A 12,306-nucleotide genomic window follows, 5' to 3' on the forward strand; every position below is an offset into this window, starting at 1 on the left:
AGTGAGTAACATAAAAGCAGACTGAGTTTCTGCAGCAATGTGAAAAGGATTGCTGAGAGCAGATGAAGTTATTTAAGAAAATTAATAATTAGAAGTACTGAATAGCAGAAGAATTAAACTAATGATTTTTGTCTTTCATAGAAGACACAACAAACTCCCAGAAATGTTGAGAACAAAGAGTCTAGTGTAAACAAGGAATTGAAAAAAGAAATTAAGTAAATCTGTCTCTAGGCATAAAGTGTATGGGAATATTAGTTATGGGTTACGTTAACCCTGTATATTCAGTTTCACTGACAACAGAAGTCAGGTGCAGAACTAAGTAACATAAATATCACCAATAGCTCGTACTGGTCTAACCACATAGAACCCATGGCAAAGAAAGAGCATCAATACCTCTACTCCCTCAGGAGGTTAAGGAACATCAGCATATCCCCATTGAACTCCACCATTTTTTAACAGATGCACAATAGAAATCATACTATCCAGATGCATCACCGGTTTGTACAGTAATTGCTCTGCTCAAGACTACAAGAAGTGCACAGAGTTGTGGACATAGCTCAGTACGTCACTAAAACCAGCTTCTCTCCATGGACTCTGTCTACAATTCTCACTGCCGTGGAAAAGCAACAACAATAATCAAAGACATTTGGACATTCCCTCTTCTTCCTCGTCCCATTGGGCAGAAGATATAAAAGCTTTGAAGGACATATCACCAGACAGCCTCTATCTCACTGTTAAAGACTATGTTTACCAACCTCCATGATACGATGGACTCTTAACCTAACAATCTACCTCGTCACCTTGTTGTCTGCCTGCACTGCACTTTCTCTTTAACTGTAACACTAAATTCTGTATTTTGTTATTGCTTATCCCTGGTCCTATCTCCATGTACTGATCCAGTGAAATGATTTGCATGGATGTCATCCAAAACAAAGATTATCATTGTATCTTGGTAAATATGTTAATAATAAACCTAGAATAAATTACGGCTATTTGCTAATATTTGCCAATGGTTTCAGAAATTGTGACCGGAGGTTAATTTGCTTTCCTCCTTTTCTTCCAAGAGTCAAGCTACAGCTGCTGTCAAACCTGATTTGAAGCCCCAGCATTTGACACTTTTTCCTCATGTGATTGCTTCCTACATTCTTCCCTTCTTTAACAGTCCTTTAGAATCAAGGACGACTTGGTTTTACTCCATTTCTCAGGAACAGAAGATGCTAATCCTTCAACTGTTTTAACATGACACGGTCCTGTAAGGACTGAAGGGAGAAAAATCTTGGTCTGAAAGAATTAGATGCAAGACTAGCGAAGACCAGACTCTGTAGCACACACCTATATGTGGACTCATACACTCTCCTATTCCAAGCGTACAAAGATGCACTATGATCTCACAAACACGGGTAAAGACAGACACACAATCTCATCTAAACCTTTTCCCTCAAGACTTCATTCCATATCCCCTTATTCTTCTAGTCTCCCCTTCCTTATTCACTCTACCTTTGTTCTCCTTCTTCCAAATGCTTCCCTCAGTCTCTCCTCTCCTTCAATCATTCTCCCTCCATGCTACATTATGAAAGTGACTATAATGCATTCAAATACATCTCTCTCTATAGAGAACTTTACAATGTTTTACAATCCTGAAAGACTGCAACTGAAACCCATATTCTTCTTTTATGATTTAGGCACAGGTCTACTAATTTGCCAGACCTCCTCTTATTTGATTGACCAACAGCACAACGCCGTTTCATATCTTGTATAGAAAGTTACCTAATTCACTGTAACTGGCGAGCCCTTCAAGAAATATTTCTGCAGAGACGCAAAACACAGCATTAAAGACACCTTCACAGTCTCAGGAAGAATTAGCAGAGGAAAAACTACCAACGTAGGTCCAATACTGAAGGATAAACAACAAGTTGGGAATGCAGTGAATTTATTGAGGTTTTGGCATTGGCTACCATGGAACTGCTTGAACCACAGCAAAATGCAGCCTCCAAATGCAGAGCCATCTTTTGTACAGGCTGAGTAACTACGTGGACACAATCCATTAAGATTTGGAAACAGCAAGTCAGAATGGAGCAGTCTTTTACAGAAAAAAACTACAGATTTATATTAGCATTTACATGATGCGAGGGCATTCCATGAGTCCTAATGGCCAGAAAAGTGCTTTCTGAAGGATTGCCTCTGTTAAATTATAGGAAGTACAACAGACAATTTCTACAGTGACCAGCAATGAACAGTTAATCAATATTAACAATGCCAATTGAAGGATAAACATGGACTGCTTAGCAAATCTATGTTTATATTCACATACCCAAAGGACTGTCTTTGATGATTCAGCAGAGGGTTAGACACTAATAATGTTCCTATGCTTAAGAGTCATGGTGCAGATATACAAACCCTTTTCTCGCAAAGGAAGGATAGAGAATAAACAGGAAGAAATTAAGAGCAAAATAAAAGCTGCACGCTGGAAACACAAAGCTGATAACTCAGTATTCCAGGCAGCAACTGATGAGGAAATATGAGTCCATGATGTTTCAGGCATCAATCCTCCCTCAGAGGGAAAAATCTCCCAGACAACCTTGATCCATTGCAATTTGCCTACTGCTGAAACAGGTCTATGACAGATGCCATCTTCCTAACCTTACGCTTATTTCTGGAGCATCTGTGCAGTAAAAATACTTACGTTGAGTACTGTTTATTAACCACCGCTCTGCCTTCAGTTTTACATTTCCAAGCAAGCTCATCTCCAAACTCCTAAACTCTGGGACTCAACACTTCCCTTTGCCATTGACTTCCTGACCAACGGACCATAATCAGTAATGACAGGCAGCAACACCTCTGCCACGATTATTCTCAGCACAGGTACTCCACAAGTTTCCATCCTCAGCTCCCTACTCTACCCCCTATATAGTTACAACAGCATGGCTAGATTGTGCTCTAACTCCACCAGCAAGTCTGCAGCGGATACTACCATAGGAGGATGTATCTGAAACAGATGGAGAGCTTAGTAACATGGTGTCATGCCAACGAGCTTTCCTCAATGTCTGCAAAACAGAGCCAGTCATTTGCGTCAGGAAGGGGAGGCAGGGCACGTGGTCCTGTTTATATTAAAGGTGCTGAGGTCAAGAGGGTTGAGACTTTCAAGTTCCTAAGACTGAGCATTATCAGTAGCTTGTCGTGATCTAACCATGTGGATGCCAAGGTCAAGAAAGCTCATCAGTGCCTCTACTGTATCAGGAAGCTAAAGAAATTTGGCATGTCCCCTTTGACCTTGACCAATTTTTATCGATGCAGCATAGAAGGCATCCTATCCAGAGTTATCACTGTTTGGTATAGCAACTGCTCTGCCCGTGACCGCAAAACACTTGTGGACACAACCCAACACATCACAGAAACCAGCCTCCCTTCCATGATCTCTGTTACAATTCAAACTGCTCTGGTAAGGTAGTATAATTAAAGATCCCACCCACCCTGAACGTTCTCGCTTCTTCCCCTCCCATGAAGCAGAAGATACAAAAGGTAGCTGCATAGGCACTTGATGTGCTATAACCAAAGCTGGGAAATGAGACTGTTTCTGCAGTCAAAATGAGCATGGTGGGCCAAATGCTGTAAATGTGTGTAACTGTATTTGTTCTTTGTTCAATACCACTATGAGCGATATCTTGTGTGGTGATGGTTTGGTTCTACCATAACCAATCCATCTATTGATCCGTCTATTGATCTCGGGGTCTAGGGAGAGGCTGTCCGTGATGGTGGAGCCAAGGTATGTAAACTCGTGAACTACCTCCAGCTCGTAGTTGTTGATGGTAAGATCAATAGACAGATCGGACAAGCAGCCTCAACATTCGCCAGGCTGACAAAGAGAGTCTGGGAGAACAGAAAGCTGACGACACACGCCAAAGTTGCAGTCTACAGGGCCTGCGTTCTCAGCACACTGCTTTACGGCAACGAGACCTGGAGCCTCTACTCCAGACAAGAGCGGCATCTCAACGCCTTCCACCTTCGCAGCCTGAGACGCATCCTGGACATCATGTGGACTGACCGAGTCACCAACAATGAGGTCCTGGCCTGCGCCCAGATACCCAGGCTCTTCACCCTGCTCTAACAACGCCGTCTCCGCTAGCTGGGCCACGTACACCGCATGTCAGATGGGAGGATCCCGAAAGACCTGCTGTACGGGGAACTGGCCTCAGGCAAGACAGCACAAGGGCGGCCCCACCTTAGTTTCAAAGACGTTTGCAAGAGAGACACGAAGTCACTGAAAATGAACGTCAAGAGGTGGAAGGACATCGCAAGCGATCGCTCTCACTGGAGGCTGGAACCACGCAGAGGTCTAAAAAGAGAAGAGAAGCTGAGGCTTGCTGCTGAAGAAAAGCGCATTCATTGGAAAAACAGCACCAAGACAACACTGGAGGACAACGCCTTCAAGTGCAGTCGATGCAGCTGAGACTGTCACTCCCGTGTGGGACTCTACAGCCACAACAGATGCTGCTCTAACGCAGACTGAAGCAAGACTTTCCAGGTGCAGATCCATGGTCTCGCGAGACTAACGGATGCCACCACCACCATAACCAAACAATCCTTCCAAACGCATGAGAAACTGGAGAATGGTATGGCATAATGTTGTGGCCCAAAGACCTGTTCTCGTGCTATACTGTTCTATATTCTAATGAGTAAGCTAATGAAGATCTTCTTGTCTCCAGTAACTGAAGCCACTCAATTTATGCACTGAGGAAAATATCTTACTTTGTATTTTGATGATATAAAATGCCATGATTTACTAAGTGGCAGGTTTGAACCAATTGACTTAGGTTGTTTCACCACTCATCTAAATCCATGAAATACAAAGGTGTGGACCACTATGAAATTTGTTTCATTTAGACTGGCATAGCTAACACAAATACGTCTTCTAAAACTGGGTTTACAGAACAATATTGGTAGGCAAAATTGTTAACAGATCACATAAAGATATTAGTTCTCCAGGTGAGACATTAATCAAAGGTGTCTTCTGCTCTTCAATGGTTGATATGAAGAGTTCTTCCAGAAACCTAGCCAATTATTATCAACCAGCAAAAAGCAGTATCTAGTTATTAAAACATTCTTCTTTGTGGAAACTTGTTGTATATAAATTAGATATAGTAATTGCAATACTTCAACAATACGTCTTTATCAATAAAGTGCTTGGAAATACCCTAAAATCATGAAAGACAAAATATAAGTCAAATTTTAATAACATTTACTTATAATAATTCATATAAACATTTATGTTCATTTAAATGTGCATGCACGCTTGCACACACAGAAACACACACGTTCCAAACACATGCATGTACCATAAAACAAAATATTTCCCTCTGTGCAAAAATTGAGTCTCTAATTCAATACAGCATCCAAAGCACTTAATGAAAGTACAGTAAACGTGCAATAATCCTGTGATGTGGTGAGTGACCAGCAGATTTTGTGGCTGTTCTTTTACTTTATTTAAACATGATACACAGTAGGTAGTACTTTTCCAGTGAACCCATTGAGTTTAAAGAGAGCAAGAAACAGAACCCAGTGAGTTGCAGCTGGAAAGTTTCAGCTTGCTGTAAGCTGAAACACATAAGCACTCCAGACCAAAACTCAAGTTGTACACATAACCCCATTCGAGACCTTGGCTGCAAACCCACCCATGTTCCTGACTCCAGTCACATATCAGGCTCACAGTGCCAGCAGTTCATGGACAGTCTTGTGAGTAATGTGAATTTTCAAGTAGCAGGTCTGTGAATAATAATAAACAGATTTTGAAATACTGGAATTTCCAAACAATGGCATACCGGATTACCATGGTTTTACAGTAATTACCAAACAGAAACAGACACTAAGCCACAGAACTTCGGATCAATAATGAAAGGCATTATCTGAAAGGCAGGGGAAACCCAAAGAAGAGATAATAGAGCCAAGGAGGATTAGGGTTGGAACTTTGTAACTTAGGAGTTTGGAAGATGAAGGCATGGCCAGCGAAGACAAAGTAATTAAAAATTGGGATCCCAAGAGGCCAGAACTGGATGAATACAGAGCCCGAAGTGGCCTGGTACTGAAGGAGGTTGTTGTGATAGATATGCTATTCTTCCCTGTAACACTGCTGCATTGTCACTGCCACAGAAGGCCTTATGCTTGACTTTGTTCGATATAAACCTAAAAATTTGCAGCTGCAGCTGTGTTAAACTTTGGTTGGGCCACACTTGGGAGGAATGCGTGCAGTTCTAGTGGTCCCATTACAGGAAGGGTGAGAAAGCTTTGGAGAGAGAGCAGGTTGCCTTTATTCGGCATAAAGAGAGATTGGACAAACTTGAGTTGTTTTCAGTGGAAAGTTAGAGGCTGAGGGGAGACCAGAAAGACCAGAAACTAAAAACAACGGAAGGCATGGGGAGAGAAGACTGTCAAGATCTTTTTTTCAAGAATAGAAATGTAAGGTTAGAGAAGGAAAGTTTAAAGGAGATGTGTGGGGCAAGTTCTTTTTATACACAGACTACTGAGTGCCTGGGATGCATTGCCATGGGAGGTGCTGGAAGCAGGTACAATAGAGGCACTTAAGAAGCTTTTAGATAGGTACATGAATACACAGGGCTGGAAGGATATGATCATGTGTAGGCAAAGTTTAATTTGACATTATGTTTGTCACTGGCATCGTGGCATGAAGAATCTGTTATCGTGCTGCACTGTTCTATGTTCTTATCAGACCACATCTTACCTGACATAAATTTATATTTCTTCAAAACTTTGCTGGCCTTATTGCAACAAACTTCAAGTCAGAGTCAACTACTGGGTCTGAAATAGGTGACTTTGAACGGTTCTCACTCCAAAAACATCTTTACACACACCAATCCACAAAACATATGCTCAGATATATATTCTCATGTTTTCACATCCATAGACTCATCCGTATTTTTAAAAATTCCTTTTATTTTATCACACTACTTTGGCACTGTAAAATACTTCTCGTTACATAATGCCTTTCACATCCCCTTCATGACATTCCAAAATGCTTTACGGCCATGGCTCATGTGCATTCACTGTTATAATGACAGAAACTAGTGCACAGCAAGTTCCCATTAACACAAATAGCTGCTTGCTGGGGAGCAGAGTTACTCTGACTTGATCAACACACACCACAAATCAAGCTACAGCTAAACCTTCATCTCCCGGCTACCCATCAGATCCTTGGTGCTCCTTACCTGTGACAAGTTCTTAAAGGTGAACAGTGAGCCTTTCCCTCTCCAGCCCTACTGCTGTAAGTTACTACAGCTGAAGTTAGAAAGTGATCTCTTCAGCAGATCTCAGAATGGCCAAATAGTTGTGATTTTCATTTTCAATATTACCACACTCCACAGCCCATACACACACTGAATTTCAAAGCAGAATTAGACTATAGATCCCAAGTATATTTAGTGCAAAAATAAGGCACACCGAGTTACTCGCCTCTTATAAACAGTGACAATGACTTGCTTGTTGTTCAGTTTTATGGCATGCACTGTGTACACAAAACAGATAACTTCACATTATCCTGACCTTGACGGAATAAAAGCAAAACAATTTACCTGAGATTTCAGAATCAGCATTCCTGCAGTTTTACTTTAACTCTACATGCACTAGAGGAGTGGCAGCATCGATCAAAAGAAAATCGGGGTAAACTCAAGTAAGCTTGGATGAATGACAAACTTATGGTGTTTTTGTTATCATCTCGCCCCTGCATTAGGCGAGTGTGCCCTCTCAAGCCCAAGCCCATGTTTTTGCAGTGTAGATTATGTACATTTCCCCAGAGCTCAGCATGAGTCTTGGAGCAATGATCTGATGTCATAACTTCGCTGGTTCTGCAAGAACATTCATTCCTCGATTGTGGTCTTAGAATGTAAACACCTTAGACCATAAGACCACAACACCTAGGAGCAGAATTAGACCATTTGGCACATCGAGTCTGCTCTGCCATTCAATTAAAGATGATCATATTTTTTCCCTCCTCAGCCCCACTCACCAGTCTTCTCCATGTAACCTTTGGTGCCATGTCCAATCAAGAACCTATCAGCCTCTGCCTAAATACACGCAACAACCTGGCCTCCACAGCTGCCTGTGGTAGTAAATCCCACAAATTCACCACCCTCTGGCTAAAGAAATTTCTCTGCTGTTTTACATGGACGCCCCTCTATCCTGAGGCTGTGCCCTCTTGTCCTAGACTCCCCTACCATGGGAAACATCCTTTCCACATCTACTCTGTCTAGGCCTTTCAACATTTGGAAGGTTTCAATGAGAACCCCCCCTCATCCTTCTAAATTCCAGCGAGTGCAGACCCACAGCTATCAAACATACCTCGTATGAAAACCCGTTCATTCCTGGAATCATCCTTGTGAACTTCCTTTGAACCCTTTCCAATGCCAGCATATCTTTTCTTAGATGAGGAGCCCACAACTGTTCACAATACTCAAGGTGAGGCCTCACCAGTGCCTTATAAAGCCTTAGCATCACATCCCTGTTCTTGTATTCAAGACATCTTGAAATGAATGCTGACATTCATTTGCCTTCCTCACCACCAACTCTACCTGCAAGTTAACCTTTAGGGTGTTCTGCATAAGGACTCTCAAGTCCTTTGCACCTCAGATTTTTGGATTTTCTCCCCATTTAGAAATTAATCTGCACATTTATTTCTACTACCACAGTGCTTGACCATGCATTTTCCAACATTGTATTTTATTTGCCTCTTTCCTGCCCATTCTGCTAATCTGTATAAGTCTTTCTGCAGCCTATTTGTTTCCTCAACATTACCTGCCCCTTCACCAATCTTAGTATCATTTGCAAACTTGGCAGCAAAGTCATCTATTCCACCATCTAAATCATTGATATACAGCATAAAAAGAAGAGGTCCCAACACCCACCCCTGTGGAACATCACTAGTTACTGGCAGACAAGCAGAAAAGGATCCTTCTACTCCCACTCGCTGCCTCCTACCAATAAGCCAATGCTCTTACCATGCCAGAAACTTTCCTGTAATACCATGGGCTCTTAACTTGTAAGGTCCCTCATGTGTGGCACATTGTCAAAGGCCTTCTGAAAGTCCAAGTATACAACATCTACTTGTAATTTCCTTAAAGAACTCCAACAGGTTCGTCAGGCAAGATTTTCCCTGAAGGAAACCATGTGGACTTTGTCCTATCTTATTCCGTGTCATCAAGTACTCCATAACCTCATGCTTAACATCTTCCCAACCACTGAGGTAAGGCTAACTGGTCTATTATGACCTTGAACATGATCAAGTGTACTCCTGCCTCTACAGAGGTATGATTGACTTGCTGACCAGAACCTTGAATTATGGAGGTCTTTTAACTTAATCCATAAACTGTTCACATCTGGGCTTCTCATCCCGAGGTTTAACCATCATACTGGTCCACAAAACCTTCTGCCAAGATGAGGACACTCACCTGATCAACCGTAAGCCAATCATCTCCTCAGAAGGCTAAGGAAATTGGCATGTCCCAGGTGACACTTAGCAATTTCTACAGATGAAACATATAGTGTCCTATCCAAATGTATCAGCGTAGTAAAAGCTTTGTCCAAGACTGTAAGAAATTGCAGAGAATTGTTGGGATAGCCCAGTCCGTCGCGAAAATCCTCCTCCTCTCCATGGACTTCGTCTACACTTTCTGTAACTTCAGGAAAGCAGCCAACATAATCGAAGATCTCTCCTAACCTAGTTCTTCTTTCTTCTTCCTCCTGCCATTCTATCAGGCAGAAGATGCCACAGCTTGAAAATAGCACCACCATGCTGAAGTACAGCATCTATCCCACTGTTATAAGATTACTGACAGACCTATCGTATGATAAAGATGAACTCTTAACCTCAGTCTACCTCATCATAGCTTTGCACCTTATTGTCTGCCCGTACTATAATTTCTCTCTGACTGCAACACTTTATTCTGCATACTGCTATTGCTTTTCTCTTGTGCTACCTCAATGTACTGAAATGATCTGTGTTGGTGACATGCCAAAAAAGTGATGAAATAAACCAGTTACCCTGATCATAACACTCCCAGGCCCAAACACTTGACCCAGTCTCATCCTAGACTCTCATCCCACAAGACCTTAGTAAGAGAATGACATGCTACTTGGCTAATTATGATTCAGACCCAGACTAGCCAAGATCAATCACCACATCTATTATCAACTTGTATTGTGGAAAAATCTTGCACACAGCAACTCATTTCCTCCTGCTGTTTCTCCTGCATCATGTTTTGAATCTGAGGAAAGTCTTATAACGAGTAGTGGCTACAGAGCACTGAAAGGCTCATTGTTCAACTGAAGCATGAAGAGTCACTGCCCACACAGGTGACAGAAACAATCAGCTTTGTCCCCTGGGCTCACAGTTAAAGGCAAGGGTGTGGGACTAAGGCAGAGGAGTGGTCAGCTTCAATGTAATTGAGTGGGAGAGAATTCAATTATTCCATCATTTCAAGGAACTAAATTGAACAGCTGACTTGTGACTTTGAAATGACTGGAGATGTGGATGCCTTTGTAATAGGGCTACTGTTTATCCATTCCAATAGATAACCCCAAACATGGAAACTGTACAGATTGAAAAGGAGGAGGTGCTTGCTGTCTTGAGGAAAATTAAAGTGGATAAATCCTCAGGACCTGACAGAGTGTTCCCTCGGACATTGAAGGAGACTAGTGTTGAAATTGCGGGGGCCCTGGTAGAAATATTTAAAATGTCGCTGTCTACGGGTGAAGTGCCGGAGGATTGGAGAGTGGCTCATGTTGTTCCATTGTTTAAAAAAGGATCGAAAAGTAATCCGGGAAATTATAGGCCGGTGAGTTTAACGTCAGTAGTAGGTAAGTTATTGGAGGGAGTACTAAGAGACAGAATCTACAAGCATTTGGATAGACAGGGGCTTATTAGGGAGAGTCAACATGGCTTTGTGCGTGGTAGGTCATGTTTGACCAATCTGTTGGAGTTTTTCGAGGAGGTTACCAGGAAAGTGGATGAAGGGAAGGCAGTGGATATTGTCTACATGGATTTCAGTAAGGCCTTTGACAAGGTCCCGCATGGGAGGTTAGTTAGGAAAATTCAGTCGCTAGGTATATGTGGAGAGGTGGTAAATTGGATTAGACATTGGCTCGATGGAAGAAGCCAGAGAGTGGTGGTAGAGAATTGCTTCTCTGAGTGGAGGCCTGTGACTAGTGGTGTGCCACAGGGATCAGTGCTGGGTCCATTGTTATTTGTCATCTATATCAATGATCTGGATGACAATGTGGTAAACTGGATCAGCAAGTTTGCTGATGATACAAAGATTGGAGGTGTAGTAGACAGTGAGGAAGGTTTTCAGAGCCTGCAGAGGGACTTGGACCAGCTGGAAAAATGGGCTGAAAAATGGCAGATGGAGTTTAATACTGACAAGTGTGAGGTATTGCACGTTGGAAGGACAAATCAACGCAGAACATACAGGGTTAATGGTAAGGCACTGAGGAGTGCAGTGGAACAGAGGGATCTGGGAATACAGATACAAAATTCCCTAAAAGTGTCGTCACAGGTAGACAGGGTCGTAAAGAGAGCTTTTGGTACATTGGCCTTTATTAATCGAAGTATTGAGTATAAGAGCTGGAATGTTATGATGAGGTTGTATAAGGCATTGGTGAGGCCGAATCTGGAGTATTGTGTTCAGTTTTGGTCACCAAATTACAGGAAGGATATAAATAAGGTTGAAAGAGTGCAGAGAAGATTTACAAGGATATTGCCCAGACTTGAGAAACTCAGTTACAGAGAAAGGTTGAATAGGTTAGGACTTTATTCCCTGGAGCGTAGAAGAATGAGGGGAGATTTGATAGAGGTATATAAAATTATGATGGGTATAGATAGAGTGAATGCAAGCAGGCTTTTTCCACTGAGGCAAGGGGAGAAAAAAAACCAGAGGACATGGGTTAAGGGTGAGGGGGGAAAAGTTTAAAGGGAACATTAGGGGGGGCTTCTTCACACAGAGAGTGGTGGGAGTATGGAATGAGCTGCCAGACGAGGTGGTAAATGCGGGTTCTTTTTTAACATTTAAGAATAAATTGGACAGATACATGGATGGGAGGTGTATGGGGGGGATATGGTCCATGTGCAGGTCAGTGGGACTAGGCAGAAAATGGTTCGGCACAGCCAAGAAGGGCCAAAAGGCCTGTTTCTGTGCTGTAGTTTCTATGGTTCTATGTGAATGCTTGCCACCTGACCATTCAGTTGTTCCAGCAGCTTGTTTGTGCTCCAGATGACAGCACCTGCCGCCTCGGTGTCTCCACGAT

General features: G+C 42.4%; 1 protein-coding gene across 2 annotated transcripts in view; it reads right to left on the reverse strand.

Moving 5' to 3' along the window:
- The window catches only part of fam13a (family with sequence similarity 13 member A), a 280,084-nt gene that overhangs the window by 141,797 nt on the left and 125,981 nt on the right, over positions 1-12,306 (reverse strand). The gene's annotated exons all lie outside the window — the stretch shown is intronic.

Source organism: Mobula hypostoma, chromosome 4, assembly GCF_963921235.1.
Source record: "Mobula hypostoma chromosome 4, sMobHyp1.1, whole genome shotgun sequence".
NCBI lineage: Eukaryota > Metazoa > Chordata > Chondrichthyes > Myliobatiformes > Myliobatidae > Mobula > Mobula hypostoma.